This window comes from Aphelocoma coerulescens, chromosome 1A (genome assembly GCF_041296385.1).
Source record: "Aphelocoma coerulescens isolate FSJ_1873_10779 chromosome 1A, UR_Acoe_1.0, whole genome shotgun sequence".
NCBI classification, from domain to species: Eukaryota; Metazoa; Chordata; class Aves; order Passeriformes; family Corvidae; genus Aphelocoma; species Aphelocoma coerulescens.
The window spans coordinates 21,371,673-21,395,176 of record NC_091014.1 but is presented as its reverse complement, the minus strand read 5'-3'; the positions used below and the strand labels follow the sequence as shown (position 1 = coordinate 21,395,176).

The window sequence follows — 23,504 nt, the reverse complement described above, 5'->3', positions numbered from 1 at the left end:
CATCCCTGTGACTTTCTGCTTGTTTGTCAGTGCTGAGGGCTGGGGAAGCCATTTTACAGTGTGCAGAGCAATCTGTGCTCTACCCCCTCTTTGGCTGCACCAGGAAGACAAAGATGAGAGACACTTGAAAGGAGAATGATCAACCTCTGCTGAACCATTGAGGTTTTCCTGATTTGGGTGGTGCAGTTAAAAAGGACATTATAGGTTGGCCCCGGGTACTGTAATACATGTTTTATTAGACCTTTTTTTGCTTGGTCAGGAAAGCTGGTGATGTCCATGTTAGTTCTGGCATCCTCTCAGCCACCTTCTCTTACTGACTCCTGCTGCCCTGCCCAAAGAGGTGGTGCTGTCCCCATTCTTCCCTTTATCGCCTCTGCAGATTGCCTGTCTGCACAGTGAGCCAGCTTAGCTATTACATAGCCAAACTGCACCAAACCAAAGAAAACAAGACTTTTGCTAGATTAGTGAGTCAAATCAGTTTGTTCCTGAGGGCCAGCTGTAAGGAGGATCTGGGATTGCATGGTGCAGGCTAAGGAACGGAGAAGGTCCCCCTGCCTGGTGGTGCGGATCATCTGGGTCTGCTGTCTCAGAGCTGTGCCCAAAGCATTCCTTCTTGGGTATCCACCAAGACACAAACTCAGTGAAACCCATCCTGTAGAGAGACCACACTAATCTCTTTGTGCCTCTCTCATTTGTTTTTCAGTGTGGGTTCTTTGAGAAATATTCTTTACTTTTATGCAATTCTGTTGAAAGAGACAGTCAAGCACAAGAGGACAAATCAGTTTAGAAAATAAATTTCATTTATCCCAGTGCTCATAAAAGCATCTGTCTTATAACCTGTAAAAATGAATGGATGCTAGAGAAGCTATTCCTATTTCCTAGTCATGCTGAGTGCAGCCACTGTCAGCACAGGTGATCCCTCACCCTCAAATATTAAAGCCAGAGCTGTGGCAAGTATTATTCTTCAGCTCAGTAATTCTGTATCTCACAGTAACAGCTTCCACAAGTCACTGACTCCTGTAAATGTCTCACAGTAAAATGCCTATGTCTCACAGTAAAATGGATTTGAAAAACATTCTTTTACCTCATTTGGTTAATTAAAGTCATCAAAACTTTGAAAAATTATTTCAGGGAAAAACGAAAGTCTTCTGTATCTTTATGGGAGAAGAAAAAATGAAAGTGTATCTTTTTGGGGATTTGATAGTTTGTTTCTCTGGCAGAGCCTCCTGTGCTGAAAAATATTTCACAGAGACAGTGCTTCAGACTCCAGTAGGGTTACACGTTATTCTAACATTGTACAGCAGCTCAATCTGAGTGCCTGAAAACCTTTCCAGGTATTTTATGGGAAAGATGCTAAATTCTGAGGCAGTGTTAGCAGCGTGCTGCCAAACAATTAGACTGGACTTCTAGGCTTCACCTGGCAATGAAAAATGGGCTCAAATTGTGCGTATTTACAGCGTGTTTTGTTAATCATCCTTCTTTTCTAGCAAAGATTAAAGAGCTAGCCAGCCCCTTGCAAGCAGCAGGAAGCATTTGTTGGCTAACTGTGGCAGGAGTTAATGAATACTTGGTCTCCTGCAGACACTGCTGTATAAAGAGATAACAAGAGGGAACACCAAGCATGCCACCTTGTCTATCTACTTACAGTAACTCAGCCAGCTGGTGATTAAAGCCATCTAGTTTTAGAGGGCACCAAGAGCAATGCTCTGGAATTTCACGCTGAATTGATTTAAGAAGTTACTCTTCCAGCTGTCAGCTATGTTTCTTTAGCAGGGATGGTTGAAGGAAATGAAAGTCGACTTCCCCCTCATCGCAGTTCACAGCCTGGTATGCTAACTTATGCTGAAATATGCTGGCCATCCTTTCCCAGAGATTGCAACCTCCAGCAGATGGGTAGGGTTGTCAGTATAGGGTGGCATCTGCAACCAGGCATGGACTACTTGGACTCGTATTCCCAAACTACATTATGTTAGAGCTAGGAGACTGGTGTTTGTGGTAGCTCACTAGCAACTTCTCCAAAATTATATAGATTATATATTCACATCAACAGAGAGCATGCTGCTTATGGGAAATTGTAATCTATAGCAGATGCAATTGCCTCTGGAGGCAAACACACACGTGCATGTCTGGCCACACTGCCATGGACTTCCCTCACAACTTTATAAAGGGCAAGAGCATGTTTTAACTGACCTCTTGAAAGAGTCTTTGCAGTACTTTCTTTCATTTTGAAAGAAGGCATCCAGGATTTTGTTTTTCTTTCCTTGTGCTATAGTATGCTGTGTTGCCTGTTTCAGAACTGGGCTTTCTGGTGCTGTTAACCTTTCATCACATGTAAAGCAGGGTTTAAAATACTTGTATTATTGAGGTATTCTGCTTATTCACAGGAGTGGAGGGAGGGGAAAGCTCTTCTGTCAGGTCCATAAAATAAATTCAGGTCAGACAGGTTTTGAAGCTTCTAGAAAACTAGAGGAATGTGTTTGCTGTTAAAGGACTAGTGTCACTAGGATTCTGCATGCATTGCTGTCAGTCATTAAGGTTTTTTCCTTCTGAGGGATCTGATTCCTGGGAATAAACTGTGATAATTTTGCAGGCTAGATATCATTTGGTGTTTTGAAGAGATGTAAGTATATAGCCTTCGTGAAACAAAGTCTTGCTTAATCTTAGCAGAAATTATGCAACATGTAAGAAGGATTTAAAAACAAAAATTAAATTATTACCTTTTTTCAAGATTTGCCATTTCCTGTAAAGTGTGGTGGATTCAAGTCATTCCTATGAACTCCAACAGAGGCAAACACTCATCTTCTGCAAATTACTTTAATGCTTTTTAGGTATCTTTGATTTGTGTCTTGATAACTGGCAATGACAACAGTTATGGAGTTGACAACTGCCTGCCAAAACCCCTTTATAGCTATATTGTTTGTCAGTTTACTGTGAGGTTACTTACCATTTTCTCCTTAGTATTTTCTACTAGTGTGGAAAATTCAGGTTATTCATTCATTGAAAATGTTGAAATAGCTACTCTATCATTATCTTAATAACCTGGGTCAATGCAGCATGTGTGCATTGCTACAGATCAGTCCTACCTTCCTTGTAGCTGTCTGTCAGAGTACATGGCCTTGATCCTCAGAAAATTCTGGGCAATTGAAAAAGACTTTATTTCCATGCAATTTGCCTCTCTGAAATGGTTCTTGCTTTGTGCACTGTCACCCACTGCATACAGCTAAATGGATAAACATGAAATTATTGTGCATATCAGTATGATGCACATGCCAGAATGTGACATGTATAATCTGAAATTACCAGCAGACATTTATCTGCCATTTTTTGTTTGCTTGTTTGTTTGTTTGTTTGTTTATGGATTTGTGTGTGTGTGTGGTTTTGGGCTACAGATATTATATATGTTAGATTTTTTCATAAACAGATCTAGTGCAATGTTTTGAGTAGCTTCTCCTCCCTCCATTATATAAGCATGTAATGATAACTAAGTAACAAATATTTTAACATATCAAATAAATGTTTTTTAAAATTCTCATTTGGAAAGATGTCTCTGCAGGTGCCATATTTTCTTTAAAACTGTCAGTTGGCAGCATGAAGTAAAATTTAAAAAGCAAAAGTATGCATTTTTTAAAGATTGAGCCATAGAAAATAATACTTCAAGAATAATTTTGTTTTACTAACCTTAATTCTTAGAAGAATTGCATCTCATAGTTCTTTGCTATTGCTGTGTGATTGTGTGGTGGATTTTTATTTTTTATGAGGTAAGCATGGAGACCTTACCAATCTTTGCCTTATGTTCACCAGTTAAGGGTAATATCAGTTGTTCGTAACTTATGTTAAGGAAGAAAAGACTCGGTACTAGCACCAGTAAACTGAAAAATACTCTCATGAGAAATGAATGTTGCTGCATTCCTTTTCTTCTGCTCTTGGCAGAAAGAATGACAGTGGTTTACATGCCTTTTTTTCCTCCAGTTTCTTTTGCTGGTGGCCATTCATGCTATTACTTCCATTATCAGGTTTCAATCAGTGTGCCTTCCTGAGAGAGGATTCTTCTTCACACAGCAGTATATTTAAATATGATTCTGGTCAAGACAGGACTGTATTTTTTCTGTTGAGCTTTTGGCTCAATATGATGGATTATTGAATTCATTGGATACTTTCTTACTCTAGAAAATAATCTGGTTATCTGCCTTGCAAATAAAAAAGAACTCCTAAAAGAGGAGCTTTTATGGACATATTGTTTCAAATAGCAGAAGTCACTTTGAAATAATTTCTCCTTCTGAGGCAATTTTAAGAAATGGGTTACCCTGCCAGGACAAATGCATGGATTCTCTAACATCCCTTTTCTCTAAAGGTGCCTATGCAAGTCTGACCACTGCTTTCAAGGGAAACATTTCAGTCTTTGAACATTGTTTATATGACTTTGAAATCCAAACATTTTGAGCATGAGGCATGGCAACACATAGCATTATTCCCTGACCACCTTTGTACTTTATGTGCAGTCTCTGCAGTACTAATCATAAATATGTGAGGACAAATAATTAATCCTTGCTGTTACTAGAGATGACTTTTGTGTTTCCTTCCCAAGGAAACTACCTAGATGCATTTGGTGTTTAAGAATTGCTTGTAAACATGTAAAAAGCTATTACTATGCAAATTTGGTATCTATGGCCTTTCCATTTTGCTGATTTCCTGGGCTCTCTGAGGACTATAGCTATAGTTAAAGTGCTGCAAACCATGGTAGAAACCTAAGGCATAGCTTTCAACCCAAGACTTGGCTGAGCTCTTCACAGCTGTGTGAAGGCAGCCACATCATGTAATACAGTCATCTCGTTAGGTAATCAGTTGACCAGATACATCATTACTTAAAAATTCATTGTAGAGAAAAATCTCTTCTGATTCTAATCTGTGGTTCAGCTGTGATGCTAAACTTAAAATCAAGCAAGTGTGTACATATATTTAGATTACTGACTTCTGAATGCAGGCCAGACAGAAGCAATTTGCACATTGAAATGTGACAAGCTCACAGTGTAGAATTTTAATCAATGAGACATTTTAGCTCATCTCCATGTATTATTTATGCTTGAAGACTAATATCAGATTAAAATATGGCAAACTTGCTCTTCCCAGAGGAGAGTTTGGAGAGAGTGTGTAAGGACTCAGGGTGATGAGGCTAGACACAGTGAGGGCAGTCTGCCCCATTAAACTGTTAATCAAACAGGTTGTTTATGACAAGAGGTACTCTGTTACCACCTTTGTAGTATAAACCAAAATACTGGCACTCTTCTATGTTCCAGTATGTTCTCATGTTAAAATTGAATTCCAGAGACAAGACTGCTGCTAGGCCTTCAGTGCTTATCTTTATGGAAATTAATTACATTGTTGCTCTAATTTGTGAGGTTAAATGATTGTTGTGTAGAACAGCTGGCTGTTGTTCTCTGTTACTAGCATCAGACATCTTCTTTTACATCTACCACCTTTCAGAGGATTTTGGTGAAAATATCACACATCACCTCACAACATAGTGTACAGTATCCAAATTCCAAGATGAATAGGTATTTTGCAACTGCAGAACATGGCTATCTTCTTAAAAGTAGCAGGACAACATCCTTTGACCATCATGTGTGTATAGGTATCATCCATCATTCCCAGTATTTTTAGTACTTGTCATATGAAACTTACAGTTGAACTTTTCTAACCTTAACCAACAAATATGAATTAAAATATCCCTTAATAAGAAAGAATTCCTATGTACTAAAAAGAAATATGTGTTCATTAAAGGAACATTGAGTTTACTGGAAACTTCAAAGATGAATTTGAGGAAGAGAATGATTGACTTGTATTAATAGGGAAGAAAACTTTATTCCCAGCTGGAGAGGAAACAGGACTGGCAGAAAATCTTTGAAGCATTTGTTCATAACAGAACAATCTTGTCTTTGGGATTCTGTTAAATGAATTAAAATCAGCTTCCTTTCTCTTAACTTGCTGAATTAACAATAAGAGATTAACAGTATTGCAACAGAATTCTAAGAGTTCTGACTCGATCAGTTCTTCGTAAGTGGATAAACTTTATTTTGGCCAGTGCTGAACAAGTAACTCATTATAAATAAGTAATTCAAGATGATGAAGTGGGTTTTTCTCATAAAAAAGTTCAATTGCATTAGTTAAATACATTCCATACATTTTTCTCCCCAGCGACTGGGCAAGGGAGAAGAGGTGCCATGGCTGTTCTCTTTTTGAGACTGCTTAGAAATCCTTAATTATCATTAAAAGTCTAGAAAAGCTCCAGAAGGATGAGTAGATTCTCGAAAATTTCCAAAAATTTTACCTGAGATGTCAGGCAATTTCAGAGTCTTCAAAAAGAAGCCGTTATAAATATGAAACTGCAGAAACCATGTGTGTGTTTTGGAAAGTAGAAAACCTTGCTGGGGGTGTTTATTACAAATAAGTGTGATTAAGCATTAAGTAAATAGTTAATAATCATCAATAAATCACTTAAGCTGATGGTGAGCTTAAACCATCTTCAGGGTTTTGGCTTCAAACATATCTTGTACAATACTTGAAGCCCAGAGTGCATGTGTGTGGAATTGCAGATGAATGTTATTGCATCAGTAGTTCAACTGATGCTGTTTCTTATTCAGATCGTAGCCTGCACAACTGGTAGCATGCCCCATGAAAGAAATTATTGTAATTGTCATAATAAAAATAATTTAACAGATTGCTTTTTTTTTTTTTATAGTCAGCAGTCCATAATGATTTGGTTTATTGTGTTATAAGCTGGTTAAGTCAGACACACATATTTGAAATGTAAGTAAGAGCTTTTAAGGGCTCATAACTCAGTATGCATTCAGATAATTTTTTTGAACTGAATGAATACTTTATGTAATACTTTACTTCACATACTGTCCCCTTGGGATTTAGAAAGACAGTAATTACATGGTAAACATACACTAATTATTGGAATCACTTCTTGCAGTTTAGCAGTGTCCATGAAGATTTGCCACTTCTTTCTGAGGTATTATGGTAATTTAAATTTTGGGTTTTTAAGTCTATCACAATTGCTAAGCTCCACTGTAGAACAGAAGGTAGTTGAGTAATTGGTGTTGGGTAAAATGTCTCTGTTAAATAGGTGGCAGGTGCTTGGGGGATATTGGTGCTGCTGGTCCAGGAGTTTGTGGTAGGGTTTTAATAGGTTATTTAAGGTGGGGTTTTTTTCCTCACCTGTGTAAGTCTTAAAGCAATTGCAGCTTAGCAGTTCCCTTCTGTGAATATCATCTCAAGGTCAGGATACCATAAATGCTGAGACTAAGAGCAAGTCAGCACACAAGTGGTCAGACATCTAAAACTAGACAGAAAAGAATAAGGAAAGAGAAACACATACCAGCTTCCTCCATCACACCATATGGGAGTTAAATCACATATCATTTAATCTCACAAGGCAAGTACAAAATATTTAAGAGACGTTGTGAGAATACTGTCATTTTGAAGGATACACTCATACTCAATGAAATAGTTTTAAAAATTGAAATAATTAATCAAATTCCTGCAAAACCAAACATCTAAATTGAACACTCCATGTGCCTGTTCTGTATTTAAGTATCCATTTGTCTTTCAAAAATTCAGTCTGTGATTCAGTTGACCAGAGGGATGGAGCACCTCTCATATGAGGAAATGCGGAGAGAATTAGGTTTGTTCAGCCTGGAAAAGAGAAGGCTACAGGGTGACCTAACTGTGTCCTTGTGGTACCTGAAGCAAATTTATAGGAGAGGTGGGGCAAGGCTATTTTCAAGGGCATGCAGTGACAGGACAAGGGGAATGTGTTCAAATTGATGGAAAGTAGGTTTAGATTAGATATTAGGAAAAAATTCTTTACTGCGAGGGTGGAAAGGCACAGGAACTGGATGCCCAGGGAAGTTGTGGATGCCCCATCTCTGGCAGTGTTCAAGACCAGGTTGGATGGAGCTCTGAGCAACCTGGTGTAGTGCCCATGGCAGGTGGGTTGGGATTAGATGGTCTTCAAGGTCCCCTTCCAAAACAGTCTAGGATTGTAGGATCCTGATGAGCTCTTTTTCACTTTCACCCTGTGACACAGATTGTAGCTGCATGGAGGGCTACTATCTGCACGTCTGACTTCAGATGACCTTGTAGTTTTTAATACTGTGAGGTGGTGTTTGGCCTTGATTATACCCTTCTGTATCTTTTTTGCATGTTCAACCGCTAAGCTATTTAGTCTCGTGTGTAAGGGCTTGTTGATACAAATCTTACCACTCTTTTTGCCCATGTACATGTTTCAATTTGTGGCCTTTTTCAGGATATGGGGATATTTTGAGTTGTTAAATATTTTGAGAAGGAGCAAAGTAATTATGTATCTTGTAGTTAGTTTCTGTCCTGCTGGTAGATCCTTAGGTGCCCTTCTAATTCTGCGTTTGCCTTCTGCAAATTTGCACTGGCCTGGTTGTTGTGGTGTAAGTCTGTGAGGAACCACTCCCCGTCATATCCTGATCCTGTTTCTAACAGCTTTCCAGGTCAAAGGCAAGAAGTGATCTTCCCAAAGCACCTTGAAGGGATGATTCTAATGCTCTCCCCAAGGGACTCTAAACGGAGATGCCTGTTTATATCCCCATTTAACATGGGGTAACTGCACAGAGAGCAGTTCTTTCCTCCTCCCCCTTTGGCTTAGGAGTTTGGGAACAGTTACCATGGCTTGACAGAAATTTGGGGCAGTGGTATGAGGGAGAATCTACTTGCTTAGAGTACAGCCCTGACCCTGTTTATCAGTAGGAAGCCATATCTGTGTCTCTCTCCTGTATCTGACTGCACAAAAGCAAGTCCTTTTCTCCAAAACCTAATGTGGCTTGTCTGCTATTTATGGTAAAATACACACAGCTGCAGAGAAAAATAGACTGCATTTTAAAGCTTTGAAAACATGGTTATGCCCTTTAAATGGACTTTGCAAGGTTGTGTCTGTATAAGTGCCATTGCAGTGGAGGCAGGTACATACCTGGCTAGTCTGTATGCTGCATTTCAGATCCTGAAAATAATCCCACAGCTGACGAGTTTGTGTGGTACTGGCTCCTTCAGGGAGTTTGTAGGTTTTTGAAAATTCAAGATGCTTCTTAGTATATTGTGAAATAGTAAGAATAATTGACAATAATACTTGGAATTAAGGCTTCATAATTCTGCATAACCAAACACTTAATGAGTTTTCCAAATTAAGAAAGTATCTACAGACACTCTTATGGTAATTTAGATGTAGTTCTGACCTGAAAAACATGGATTTGGATTTAAAACTGGATTTAGATGTGGTTCAGACTCGCCTCAGGATTTATTGTGGGTATCATGAAAACAAAGGCAGAATGCTCTGTGTGTTTTAACATTTCCATTGCCAACAAGCTGTTGAAAATCTGGATACACTTTCAAAACTTGTATTAGGAATACTTAATAATTATTGTCTTAAAGCTATTGGTAGTTGAACACTTTTTGTTGCTTTGTAGTTCTTGTACAATTATCAGTGGTAGCTCCTTTTTCACATTTCACATTTACTTGGGAACAAACAAGACTGAGAAAAATGCTATTGTCAGGCAACTCAGGACAATTAAAATCTCAGTTTGAGAAGTGATATTTAATTACTTACTGCCTAGACAAGCTTGTAAAACAAATTTAATTACATGCATCAAGACAAGCTGATGACCTCTGCTTAAAATCCTGTGTACATAGGATGACCTGTGTGTCTGGCCTGAGACTGAACAGAGGAAAAGTATAAAACCACAAGTTTTCTCCTGCACGTCACCAAGGAGCAGCTGTGCTCTGTACCTCCCTGGGGAAGCAAATGCATTTGCTGTCTGCCCCACAGTCATGATGGAGAAACCAAAAGAGAAATTTAACCAAGGTAGAGGTTGAGACGAGTCAAAGGACTTCTGACCACAGGAATACTGAGTTCAGTGCACTGGCTGAATAGTTACACTATGTTCTATCTGCCAGATACATAAAAATAATAGGTACCAGTGGCTTTATTTTCATGCTATTGTACGAAAAGAAGCCTGCTGTTGAATTATGGTGATGAAGATAGTTTAACTGCTGATGGGTTCTCATGACAAGGAACTAAATTTAGGTCTTCACATGTCTTTGAAGGAGGGAGTGGGTTGTTCATTTATTTACTTCCATGCTACAGGATTGCACTGCAGTCCATAAATAAACATGCTTGCCCAGGAGGAACATCTATAAGGCATAAGCCCAGAGCTTGCTGTGGAATTGGACTGCAGATGAGGACAAGGTGGTTTGAAAAGAACAAAGCAGACATGCGATATCTTTTTTGGGGTGTAAAGAAAGAAAGCACATCATGGGAAGGTTTTTCTGTACAGAATTGGAATGAAAATTTTGCAATGAATACCAAAACATAGACAAGTCCCCCAGACAGTGGTCTGGGAATGGGAGAAGGGATTATGTTGTTGCAGATGCAGAGCCAGCAGTTGAGGCTGGAAAAATGCATCAGTGCTTTTTGCCTTTGCTTTTTACTAAAGTCCTGATTCAGGTCTCCTGTGTAAGGCTCCGACTCCCAGACGCAAGCAGATGCAGTGGGGTGAGCTGCAGCATTTGCCCCTCCCTGGAGCAGCAGCTTTTGCCCCTGTGTGGGAAATGGAGCCCACCAGACAGGGCTGCTCAAAGCACATCCCTGCTTCTTGGCTCCTTCACTTTGCAGGCTGGTGTGGAAATGAAAACAGTGGTTTACGTTACAGTGTGTCACTTTATCATAAGTGTTTCTCAACCTCATTTTATATTGAATTAATATATAGATCATATTATTTTATTTCGGCATTAAATTAAGCAGTGATATATATGCCTTGCCTGGAAGATGAGCAGCCACCTACCAGTGTTGTAGATGTTTGCTTGTCCTTGTAACTGATTGAATTCCAGGAATATATACACTGTGAGAAAGAGCTACAACCCTGTAGAGTTAGTGTTGCTACTCCTGACATATCTATAATGTACATGTACACACACAGGAAAAATACATACCAAGAGATACGTATGAATCTAGGAAACTGCAGCTTTTTAAAATAATCCTGTGTTGTATGTTTCTGTCCTTATATGTATGTATTCCCTATAAATACAAGTTCCCTTTCCCCAGTATTAAACTGCTTGATCAAAACTCCTTATCCATCACTATGGAAGATGGAGATGCATATTATGGAGAAACAAAATTGAACAATAAAATAGTGCTCCTCACAGGAAAGTTGGGAAAATTTATAGATCATCTGCTGCAGATGTTGTTCCTTTTTACAAGGAGGTAAGGATAACTGTGGTGTTACCTAGTGAGGGTAAATAACAAACCTTTTTTTTTTCACTAAAATTTACTTAGATTAATTTTCAGGGGAAAATAGAGCAGTAGGAGTATAATGCTACCATTTTTGAGAGTCATACATGGCAGTCCATGGTTATAGCTGAAAGTTGTTCTCGGTATGGCCTGTCCTCTGCATAATTTTGTTATGCCTGTTTATCCTCTCTCTTTGTAGTGGTTCTACTTTAAATGAGCTCTGCAAAAAAACTTGCTGTCAGGTCTGGGAAAGATAATGCAGTACCTTAATTTTCTGTATTACACAATGTTCTGAAATGCTTTCAGAGGGATCCCAGTTTGTGCATTGAGTCAGCTGGAGTAATTAGGGCATGATGCAATTGTTTCTTTATGGGCCTGAAGCCATCCCAAGAACCACAAATGCTGATTTCTTCCTTGTTAAAGGTTGCTTTAACCCTTGGCCAGGTGGGTGTCGTGGGTTTTGTTCAAACACTTTGAGTTCTGAGACAAATGGAATCACAAGACCTAAAGTTACTCAGCTCACAGGGCTGCAGATCAACATGTGCCTCTCTAAATATTTAGGAAGACAAAATATTGTTCAAGGAATGTGATTTTGGGTTGGGTTGGTTTTGGTTTTTTTTTTGGTACAGAATGATAAAAATACCAGTCACAGTATTCTACTTGATGAATCAGAATCTGAAACTATTTATTTTGGCCAGCTTAATATGTTGTTATCCTCCATCTTCCTTCTGGAAAATTTTGGCCTTTTCACTAGTTAAATTCCTTGAGGAGCATTATTTTGGACTGCTGAGAAGAGAAGCAAAAATCTGCAAAGCTATTTTCTCTCAGATGGTAAAAGGAAGTCAGTTATAAAGTTGGTGATTTGTGGTATGTGCTTGTTCTTGTTATGATTACAATAATTCTGCATTTTAAGAGAATTAATAAACTATTTTCACAGGCACACTCTAAATTTGGATGTTATGTTTCTAAACCCTTGCCTGCTCTCTCTAAGGTAGCATGAACTGCTACTGGTCTTTCTCTCTGACTACTATGGAAAAATAGTATTGAAAATTGAAAGGTGCTTTGAGGGTTTTGGGTTTTTTACTTCAGAAGAGCTCAGGGGAGGTTTCTGCAGGTTGTCCATGTAGAAAATGCATGCACATTTAATATCTTTTCTCAGAAGACTGCAGTGATGATTTTAGGTTCTGATTTCTTTCATGAATACTTGAATTTATCAACTAGAGGCAACACATTTGCTCTCTTTGCAGCTCTTTTCACACCTTTGACTATTGAGGTATAGGAAGGATGTGTTATAGTGATCCAAATTCAGATCCAATTTTAAGCTGTTTTGTCAATATTTCTGTTGTCTTCTGTGTAAGTATTTATGCTAAATTTTCCATGCATGGAGTGGGAAGGAATTATCTCTCCTGCCCTGCAAACACAACTTGCACATTTTTCATTTTTCTCTAAAAAAGCAGAGAGGACTTGTTAAGTACCTCTCCCCAAAGATTTGAATGGCCAGTTCCTTAAAAATCATTTTGTGACCCAAGATGCAGGCATTTCTGTGCTCTCTATGAACACATCACTAGCTCAGATAAAAATCTGACCTGGACAGATATGTACCAAAATTGTAACACCAAAGTTTGGAGCCTAAATAGTGGGAACATATTGAGGGCTTTCACTTCTTTCTTTGTTTGTCTAATAAATATCAATTTACCCTGATGTCCTTCATTACCTCTAGATTAGCCACAACCTTCTTAAACTACATAATTACTAGCGAATAGTGTGTGTTATGTTAATTTATACATAAATAAACACATGTAAATTCAAACAAATGTGGGTCTTCACAAACCTCACAGATAGAATATTCTGGCACAAAATATTTTTGCAGTAACATATCATCCTTTTTTTTATTTCATGCTCAAGGCAGATTCTCCTTCAGCAGGCCTGTATTTGTTATTGATTTTCTTTAATTTTCAACTTTGGACCCAAGCTGTTTAAACAGATTACTCCCTGCTTTTATCTGAGTCAACTTCCTCATGCTTTCATCAAAGCAAAAGACATTATTTGACTTTCTGTCTCATAACACAGCATTAAAAGAGAGTCATATGTTAAGTGACAGTGATGGATTCTGTATCAGGAAATGGCCATTCTGTCTGCATGGAAGTCTCCTCTAATAGTTCCCCGTCAAAGAAAAAAAAAATCTCATTTTTATTTATTTGGAATCTATTTATTAGTATTTATTACAGCTGTATTTACTTGTAACTGAAGCGAATACATTTCAGAACTAGATTAGGTGAGACTGTTTGAACTGGAATAACAATGTGTAGGCATAATATGTTTGTATCCTGGCACTGATCCTGTACCTTAATTTTCTTACTCCTTAGAACACAATATTTGTGAACTGTCTAATACCAGGCCATAGAAGGACACTTTCTCTTCAGGCTGACTTGCAGTGTAGTTGTGAAATTTAATGATAACTAGCACCAACACAAGCTCTGGGCACATGTTATGTTTTCTGGTGGAATCAAAAGTTCTTATCCTTTGTGTCTGATTTATAAGAAGTTTGAGATGGAGATAGCAAGTTGAATAGGTACTCAATTGACTAAATCTATGGAAAATACTTGGAAGACTCTGCTGGGAAGATATAGAACTCTGTCTACATTTACTTTTCAATTGTCTCTGCAGGAAGAGTTGCATTACAGATGTAGAATAGGGGTTCCCTCAGCAGGCAAATCGATGTGGACAACAGCAGGTAATTTAGAGATGCATAGCATCATCAGGGATTGTGGTGTTGACTGACTGTGGATGCATCTCTTTCTCTGAACTCTCTTGGGCTTTGTGCTCCAGGCTGGATAGGTGAAGTGATAAAATACCTCTGCAGGTTCTGAACACAGTTTTTCCTAGAGAGGAATCATGGATATTTCCTACCTTTATGTAAACTGTGGTAAAAGGACTTCAAACTGCAGCAAATGACAGCTCCCAGACCCAGTCTCAGTACTCGGCTGAGCAGATACAGAAACCCTTCCAGGGCTTTCATGCAGAAGGCACATGACTCCTTGTGAGCCATGCAGATCTGCTAATTCCCTGTCATGGCCAGGCTTCTCTTCACACTGTTGTCTTTCTGAACAAACAGTACTTTATACAGAGACATCAGTTCCGTCAGCCTGGACAGAGCAGCCGTGCAGGTGATCTTGTGCTGCCTGCACTAAACCCCAAAGCCCACCACAAGTTTATCCTCCAAATGTGGGTCAAGGATTCCTCCCTGTCCTGGGAGGCCTGGATGGCTTGAACTGGACTCAAGTGAAGGATGAAAGTGCACAGAAACGGGAGCTGCAATAAACTCAGGAACGGACAGAAATAAAGCATGCTCATCTGTCTAATTTTTTCAGGCTACCCACTTTAAAAGAGCTGCTGCAAATGATCAAGGCACTTTCATCTATTGAGGGAGTATTCAATCAAAATTGAATGCTAATTGGTTGTATTTCTATAGGAAAATCAGCCCACGTCTGAAATTGCTATAATAGTAAAAGATGATGTGCCTCAACATTCGCTTAGGCTGTGTATAGTCTAACATATGGACACACTGCAGTCTTACTGGCAACCTGCAGTAGGTCTAGATATACTTCTGTACAAAAATGAAGCAGCAGAATTCTAGTAGTAGTTATTGATACCTATATATATGATCATAATTACTTTTCAGAATTATATATTTCACAGGCAACACACTAAAAAGAGATTTTACTAAAACTAGAATATCAGTCTTGACATGGATGTTGAATTGTTTTTCTGATAGTGGTCAATAAACAAGTTAGGAAGTAGCTAAGGTTTTTGTTGGCCAAATTAGATCTGATTAAGTTAATCACAAATGACATGTGCTTATCCTCCATAGCATCTCTTTACTGAAAGTTTTGTGTATATACTGAGAATGAGAAATAAATGGACCTGCAGGCGTTTTGTGTTAGTATCAAGGATTATTACATTTTTCTGATATTCACCTATACCACATTAATGGTATATAAAAAAGAATAGCAAATATGATTATAATGATCTGAACAGGCTCACTCTTAATGATACACAGCTACCTTCCTATTTTTTTTCAAAGCCTTTCTCTAATATAAATGCCTAGAATCTTATTAAAAATCTGATCTCATTAGGTACACCATCAGTATTAAAATAGTGTATCCCAAATTTCAGTCATTTAGAAATGATCTGTACATGAAAAGATTAAAAGAGGGGCTCACCAATTAGTATAAATATCTTAGTGGAACAGAAAATGGCTTCAAAGAACTTGATTATATATTTGGGTTTTCTGATTTTTTTTTCTTTTTTTTCTGAAGTACTACCAATTTGAAGACAAATTTTAAACTTTTCTTGCATAATACTGGAATATTTGAAGCTTTTTTTGTCACTTTGGTGTGCAAACCAAATGTAAAGAGAAGAATTGAAATATTTAAAAATAATATAAAACAATCTCTTTAGTTTTTAGAGATGAAATGAATGAGAATTAAATGTAAAGTCTTAGGCTGCTTTTGCTCTTTTGCTGCACCACTGTTCTTACATGTGTAGTGGGGTGGAGTTTTGAGGCAGCATTTAATCCTGTTACCCACTCATTGGTGTATTGCAAGCCTTCCTGTGAAAACATTGTGGTTGTGTCTGTGTCCAATCATCTCTGATCACCTTTGCAAGATATTTTTGCCCCCATTGCAATCAAATGGTATCAGACAGTGCTACAGTATCAGTCCAGTAAAACCTGAATTCCCAAACTCCATCAAACAGGCAAAAATCTGAAGCCTCAAGTCCTGCACAGAAGGCTCCCTCCATCATGTGAGGAACATTCCAGTCTCAGGCTGCTTTAGTCCAAGGCAGGTTATACCTTGGAGCAGCTGGCCTTTCCAGCTTCCCGTCCTCCTTCTTTGTGTTTTGCAACATCTGGCAACCAAAAAAGTTTTACCAAAAAGTAGCATTAGAATAGAGTCACATCCTGTGTGAGGGACAGCTTGGAAAGAAAGCAAGTATTGTATCCTCTTGAGTGCAACATCCCTGTGCTGTGGCCTGGTTTTCCTAGTAAGAGATGCATCCTGGTTTTAAATTTGGATTATTTTGGTGCTGTTGGTTTTTTAAACAGTGATTGTTAGTTTCCACAGAAATTTAAGCAAACTGAGGCTTGTGTTGGCCACTCTGCAAGGGACACTGCATAATTCAGACGTAAACCTCTTCACTATGGTGCATCATAGTGAAGATATCCATCAATTCCTTATCACTGCTAAACCTCTTTGTGTTTTCTGCCAGCATAGGAAGCAGGAAAAGAGCAGTAGATTAAAGCAAATGGTATATTTTTGTAATACCACGTGTATAAATATTGGCACAGTGGTGGTAGTTTCCACATTAAGTGCCAGCAAAAGTTTTTCGAAATCCACCTCAGAGCTGTAGGTCCAAAAATGCATGGTAAGGCAAAAAGCTGAATAAGCCATTTAAATGGTGAGGGTTTAAGTAGGGAGTTGAAAGGGAGCAGGGAGGGGGGCAGAACCACAGACTCATGTTTTGCTATGGGAGCAGAAAGGGGCCCAGATATATTTAAAAAAATAATATGAGGGGCAAAAGGCTTTTTGCCATCTCAAGCTGTATCAAATTCCTCCCTCCTTATCTTTTGTTAATCTTCCATCATTTTTAGAAAATTTTTTTTGATGGAAAATGTAACTATATATAATGGGTATATATTATAAATTTACTCAAAATTGTCATTTTCGAAGACAGGATAAAAGCCATTACTACAATACAAAAACACTTTTCTATCACCTCTAATAATGTTTCCCACATCTTTCCATTTCAAAAAGAAGTGAAATGTATCAGCATGAGGAAGCTGTTCATACTGGTTCCCAGCTGTGGATATGTCAGTGGAGATAAATTCATGTCCTCAAATATTACCCTTTCCTGAGTACCAATTTGCACACACCTTAAATTTCACTTTGACAAAACCAAAGCTTTCCAAGGTGTTCATCTGCTCCCTCAGCAAGGTTTTGAGGTTTCACAGTGTTTGTACAAGGAGGTTCAAGGCCTATGTGACTAAATAAAAGTAGCCCAGCTGCTGTAAATAGCAGCTTTTCTTTGCCTTCCTTTTGGAGGAGTGGAGGTCAGGGATAGACATTCATTTTCTTTGTTTGTGCAGGTTTTCCGTGCCCTTCCAGCCCCGTTCCTGTCTGCTGGCCAGCTGGGTTGTTAGTGGCTGATGGCTGAGGAGCAGAATCTGCCTTTCTGAGCAGAATTTGCCTTTCTGCTCAGACTGGCCAGTGCACTCTGCAGAAACCTTCCAAAACTGGAAGTTTAGCTGTTTTCCTTGGGTCATTTTTTTTATAATATGTACCAAATCTGAGTAGGCTTTCATTCGGTTTGGAGTCCAGGGGTGAATTAAATGTCCTTTCTATCAGATTTAGTTATCCCTCAGCTCAGAAAACTGGGGGGAATATCCCCCTCTTCCCTCAAACCATCATGTTCAAGGTTTTGTGTGGAGTTTAAATGAAACATATTTGTGCAGGCATATTTTCTAGAAAGGGGAAAAAACTCTAAGATTCTTTATTTATTTATTAAATTCATGTCACCCTAAAGGCTGTTTTTGCTGGCAAACTGCTTTGGTATGTTTGCTTATGTAAAAGATACGTTTATATGAATGTACACATTCTTGGTGACTTCCATGGGGTAGGACCCTCTGTGTTTTTGCACCACGCACTGTACCTTGCATAAATTACCTCTGGGTTGTCCTAATGCCAATTTTCCATTAATTAACAGACTATGAAAAAAAATTTTCATAAAATGCCTTTGGGAATAGTAAATGACAAACTTCTCTGAATGTGAGCCTTGCAGCCCAATCTCCTAAAAGAGGCACCTGCAATATGACTTTATAGCTGATACACAGCTAGTTGGCAGACAAAAAACTTACTAGGATTTCAATTTACAACCTATGAGACATAGGATTCTTTCTTCCTTGTAACACTTTAAACCGAAATTGAATTTTAAATTAACTTGACACTGTGCTGTTTTCAAGTCAGATAAATAACTGCGTTCCTTTTCCCTTTTCTCATAATATATTTGATATCTCACTATGAAAGCTTTTCCTGAACTGATATTAAAATTATACATTTGCCTGTCCTTACTTTCCTTAGGAAAAAAAGTGAAACATAACCATGTAGCTGTAAGAAGTACTGTTTGCACTTTGACAATTATATAGTTTTGTAGTTTAGGAATTTGCCAGTTTTATTTCTGTTGCTTGCTGTAACAGCTTGTGGTTTATTTCTGTGTTTCCTCACAAAGCTTTGATCAAACAGTGGCCTTCAGGATTTGTTCTTTGAGACCTCATGCATGTAGATATCTTCCATTTACTTTAATTCATCAGAAGACTCCATTCTTCACTTCAGTACCCCATTTAGACCTTCACAGTGTTAATGAAATAATGTCTCAACATTGTTTTGGAGTGCTTTTTTTAATATATCTTTGAATGTTTGCAGTTTTTTGAGCTGTTAGATGGACACAGTGCAGGTATAAATGCTTGTAAAACACACTAGGTAGTTACAATGTGGTCAGTGGTGTCTTAATCCAACACCTGGTAGCAGAAATCTTTTTTACACTGGATAGATGACGCCACCAGAAAGAATATTATAGAAGAGCTGCCTTAAAAAAAGGCAGATGGATTCAAAGTATTTTACAGAGAATTAAGTAAATACCCATGTTTCTGATGTGCATGTGTAGTAGAAAGGACTTTTACAGTAGGACTGCTTGTGGTTTGTTTTTGTTTTCCCTGATTCTCACACATTTAATTGAAAAAACCTTTCTCATCAAACTGTATCTCGAAGAGTTTCCACTGAAGGACATACAGTGGCAGAATTTACAACGTTAGCATGCTGAGCAAAATGTATCTCTTCTGTTCCTGGTAAAAATATGCCTAACACTATGGGTGCCTATGTGTAACTTAAAATAAGGTATTGAAGTACATCCCTCCCTCCCTTTTTCCCCCAGGAAAGTGTTCTCCAAACAGCTCCCATTTTGTACCTTCTGGCTTTCAGCAAGGCATTAGTATTCCAGAAAGACTTTCACCTGCACCTAGGCTTTAGCAGTGGTCAGGACAGGCAGAAGGAAAAGCTACCAAACACTTCCCCACTTGGGCTTGGGGCTCGAACTCTAACCAGGACCTTGTGGGAGTGTATTTGAGAGCACTGTTTTCCTTGCCTACTCTTTCCCTATTCCCTTGTTTTCCGATACCAGTATAACCACAAATCCTTTTTTTTTTATTATGACCAAGCACGATGAATAAATATTTGGAATATTTCATATCTCTGAATGAACAAAGGAGAAAAAAATCTACCTCTGCCTTAAATAGGATAAGAAGTTATGCAGACCTGCCCAACTCAGACAGAAATTCTCCTAGGGAAAGGAATGCCACATGAAATTGGAAAGTTATCATTTTCTCAAGTAAGAGTGAAATACCAGAGCCTTAGTTTGGGTGCTTTTCACTGTTTTATAGTCTGGTTGTCTCTTCTCTCTACCCACCCCTACCCCCCACACTCCCCTAAGGTATTCAAATGGAAAAGCTTTCTTTCCAAGGTATTTACACAAAGAAGGCATTGGGCAGCAGATGAGATGTCTTCTGGTCCAGAGCATCTTAGTGTGCTATGATCCTTCCCCAGAACTTGGCTAAACGTGCTGAGAAGGACTCTTTCTCCATATCCTGTGCAGTTACAGTCCTTTGGGCGGACGCTGTCACTGCACATTCTGGGCCATGTGCCTGAGTGTACCTAGGCATATTTGTTTGAGTCTCTGCCAGCATATATGCCAAAGAGATTATGCTTCATCTTTCATCCCAGGGAGAATAGAGCCTAAATGGGTTTATCATGGAGTTTTCATTCACTCTGTCATTTCTCCCTTCTTTATAGTTCATTGCTAGACTTCTAATTTTTCCCGACAGCAGTGCACACCCCTGCAGCTGGCCCTGCACCATGATTCCCTCCTCCTAGACTGACAAGAGTGGATGCATAAATCTACTGCCATCAGGGTGCCTCCTTTAGCAGACATTGCCTCCTCTCCCCCCTGGAAAAAGATCTGTCCCCTCCCCAGCACTCTCATTTACCACCTACTACTTTTGCCTGCTGAGCCAAGATGCTGCCTGTGACCGTTATCCTGACTATGCTAAACATCAGGAAATGGTTCTTTTTGGACAAAAATACAACCTTTTTTTTTTTTTTCCTCCTAATGCTAACTATTAGTGAAAATTGGAGTGCCTTTGGCAATTGTATTTGATGCAAACATTACAACGTACAGCAACGACCTCCTGTGAAAAGCAAGGGTGGACTGATTGTTTGAATTAGGAGCTGGAGGGTGAGAAGGACTATCAGGAGCAAGAATTTTGACCATAGGTCTTTAAGAGATCTTAAGTTAGAGATCCCTGTGTTCTCTGGAGCCTTGTATTAACTCAAAACAATTGCTTTGAACTATCAGGTAAGGGCAGTAATGTCAAATCCAGGGCTTCCCAGCTGCTGAACTCATCAAGCACATTGACAGTTTATAAATCAGACAGCACTCGTGGACCCTTTACAGGTATTATTTGAAAATTTCTTCCTTAGCCCTCCATCCTCAGCTATAGCAGTGGAATATCACAGTTGGCTAAAAATCAACATAGGACTAGTTTAAAAGGCAGCAATCTCTGTTCCTGTTCTGAAAAGCAGGCACGAGGTGAATACACAGTGTATGGCAAGAGCTTCATCATTCTTTACCAGCAGCGAAGTTGTAGGTAAAGGTCAGCCCCTTTCATCTTCCAAGAGTCTAATCCACAAAATACTAGATTTCTCCAATAGGTATTTGGTGTTAGCAACATGCTGATAGTCTAATATTCATAGCTGCTTTTCAAGTTAAATTATTATTTTTCTTTGGCCAGAAGTATTTGGCAGTTTTCTCTGACACTGTCCTTATGATGATTCATACTGCAGTTATTTTGGAGAGATGGATAAACTACAATTGTTTATATACAAACAGAATATGCCATTGGCTGCCAGAAAACAATCTCACTAATATTTGACTTGTTAGGTTGCCTCATGTTTCACGTTTTGGCTCAGAGAGAGCAAGCTTAAAATTAATTGAGAAGAATTTCTTTCTTTCTGAGTGTGTTCAAAGCTAGCAGTATTTTCTCCTCTGTAAACGTTGGCAATTGATTATAAAATGTCAGAGGTGTTAGCAGTGTCAGCGACCTTCATCTATACAGCTGGAATAATAGGCAAGACTTGCTTTAGGACACCCTGCAGTTGCTGACAGGTTTTGTTGCATCTGCAGCCAACTCTGTATCATTAACAAGGAAAGAAGGGTGGATGAGGGAGCATGGATTGTAGATGTAAGAGCACTCACTTCACTAAATTTACTTGAAAAATGATCATTTTTTGTGTCCGATGCCATTTTGTTCTTCATGATTTTCTAATTAAGTCTGGAGGGCTGTGGATCCAGGCTTTGATATGAGCAGTATCGACTGTCCTCTTTCCAGAGAAGAGAACAAAGCTTCCTCACTGTGCTGCTGGATGCTAACTGATGAACTGGTTTTTCTTCCATGCCTTGGTTACTGCATATAATTAGGAATCTCACTCTTGTGACTTCATGTGCAGAACTGCATCCTTTCAGCAGATCTGCCTGCCAGCTGCCCATCATGCACAGCTATTCCCAGGATCCTTAAATTTAACTTTGCATCTCAACTGTTCCTATTTAAACAATGAGCTTTGAAGCAAACTGTGGGCATGCTGAAGAAAAAGCTCTTCATGTCTAACAACAACGTGTTTTAGACTCTGCTTGAGGATAGGGCTCAACTTTAAAAGTGGTCATGGTGTTTATTTACTTGAAATAATTTTATTAGAAAAGAGAAGTACCTGTGGTTCTTGAAAAATGAGAGAAGAAAGAATATGTATTGATATACCATGTCTATCTACATGGGTAGACCCACGTGAGTGGTTTTCTGAGGGGATTACCCTTTTCTTGTCTCAGTGTTCCCTTGCAGCGGAAACAGTGATAGAGTCCAATGGCCAATGTGTTGCTGGGGTTAAGAGGGAAGGCATCTGCAGTTCTTGGGGAAGGGGGAAGGAAGAAGACAGCAATGACAGAAGTGTCAGAGCAACAGGAATAAGGCTCAGTTGGATTTGAGGAGAAATTTCCAATCCTGTATGGCATTCCTTCACCTTAATGATGGAAAAAGTCTGTTTATTTTTTTATTCTAATATCTTGTCTTTATGGTATTTTAGGACTGGAATTCCTGTACTTCATTCCCAGCATATCTTATCTATTAAATAATCTCTGTATTCCTCTCTGCTGAGAGCAGGTACACAGAGAAACAGAAAAAGATCTTGCTGCATTGCACATGGATTTTTTTGTGTTTAGTATTTATCAAGAAACACACATGCTAAAGAATTTGGGGCGGGAGGGGAGCCTCAGAATGTTTATCTTCCAAGAAACTCTTTGAAAAATCATCTTTTTACTGTAGAGTGAACCAGTTGGCCAGCTAAAAGGTTTGACACATGGACATGATGGAGGCAGCTGGAGCTCAGGGCTGGAAAGTGGCTGTGTGATGATCCACAGGAGATGTGGGCTTGTGCGTGACCTGGTGCCTTGGCACAGGGAGGTGTTACTGAAGGATGGTGCTGGCAGGGAGAGGTGTGGAGTGTGCAAGAGATTCCACTGCTTTTGCTGCAGACAGGTCTGACAGCCATGTGACATGAGAGCTGATTTAAAAGTAGTGTCCTGCCTTCAGAATCACAGGTAGAAAATGTATTACTGTAAAGTTGGAGTTTCTTCCACAGGAAATACAGCCACTGTCTTTTACCCCCAGTTCCTTCTTTAGTGTTAGTTACCTAGTGGAGGACTTAGGGTACAGTCTCTTAGTTTTCTTACCAGGCTAGTTTAAGCTAAATGCATTAAATCCTTTCAGTTTGTGACATGTGAAAAGATACTTCTGATAATTTGAGATTGAAATAACTTTTAAAGATTTTTCATATATAAAATGTGTATAGATTTGGACTGTTGAAAGATTCCTTGTTGGAGAAGATGCATGTAGTAAAAGTGTTGGCAAACATGAAAGAAAAGGTTGGCTTATGTTACTGAAAAGTACAAACTAGTCTTTTTCCCTTTGGAAAAAATCATAGGATAACTTGGTTTGGAAGGGACCACCTGAGGTCATGTAGTCCTATGGCTCAAA

The 23,504-nt window shown here is 38.8% G+C and overlaps 1 protein-coding gene across 3 annotated transcripts in view; it reads left to right on the top strand.

Annotated features, from left to right (window-relative positions):
* PLXNB2 (plexin B2) overlaps positions 1 to 23,504 on the top strand; it is a 252,661-nt gene that overhangs the window by 56,552 nt on the left and 172,605 nt on the right. The window lies entirely within an intron of this gene.